The sequence below is a fragment of the Geospiza fortis genome, unplaced genomic scaffold (genome assembly GCF_000277835.1).
Source record: "Geospiza fortis unplaced genomic scaffold, GeoFor_1.0 scaffold29, whole genome shotgun sequence".
NCBI classification, from domain to species: domain Eukaryota; kingdom Metazoa; phylum Chordata; class Aves; order Passeriformes; family Thraupidae; genus Geospiza; species Geospiza fortis.
In genome coordinates, this window is record NW_005054349.1 from 1,504,921 (window position 1) to 1,505,774 (window position 854).

The following is an 854-nucleotide window of genomic DNA, read 5'->3' on the forward strand; positions in this document are numbered from 1 at the left end:
TTCTAGACCAAAATAACTTAATGAGATAGAGGCTACAGGTTTTGCTCCTGTTTTCCAAATAATAACCTGTCCTCATTTACATGTCACTTAAAGAGGATTCATTTTGACTTTACAATGTATGGTGATTTCAAACCTCTAGAAAAGCAATCTATTAATGTGTGACTGCCTTAATTAGTATCTGTGACTTTTATTGGTCCTGGCTGCTCCCCTAAAAGCATTCTTTTGGCAAAACAAACAAATCAATATTATTTTAAAGAGCAGGAGGGGAGGAAAGCAATAGTGTTCATATGAAAGGGAGGCTCAGAGATGAGGAGATCACTGGTCCAGGGCAGAGATGAGCACGGCTGCAGAGCAAAACCAGCAGAGTGACAATGAGAAAATCACTAATGAACATTAATGGCCTTGAGGTAAAGGAAGGCGGATTTAGGTTGGATATTGGGCAGGAATTGTTCCCTGGGAGGATGTGAGGCCCTGGCACAGGTGCCCAGAGCAGCTGGGGCTGCCCCTGGATCCCTGGCAGTGCCCAAGGCCAGGCTGGACATTGGGGTTGGAGCACCTGGGACAGTGGGAGGTGTCCCTGCCATGGCAGGGGGGAACCAGAGGAGCTTTAAGGTCCCTTCCAGCCCCAACCATTCTGTGATTCTCAAAGGCTCCCTGCAGGTGCAAACTCTGTGCCAGCTCAAGCCCTGTCCCTGCTGTGCCAGCCCAGGGTGGGTGGCAGGGCTGGGCACTGGCACAGAGCAGGTTCTGTCCTGCTGTGGTGCTGCTCCAGCTCCAGCAGTGCCCTGCCTTTGGAACAGCCCTGCAGAGCTCTGCTCCCCATGGCCCTGGGCACAGGGTCAGTCCCATTCCTG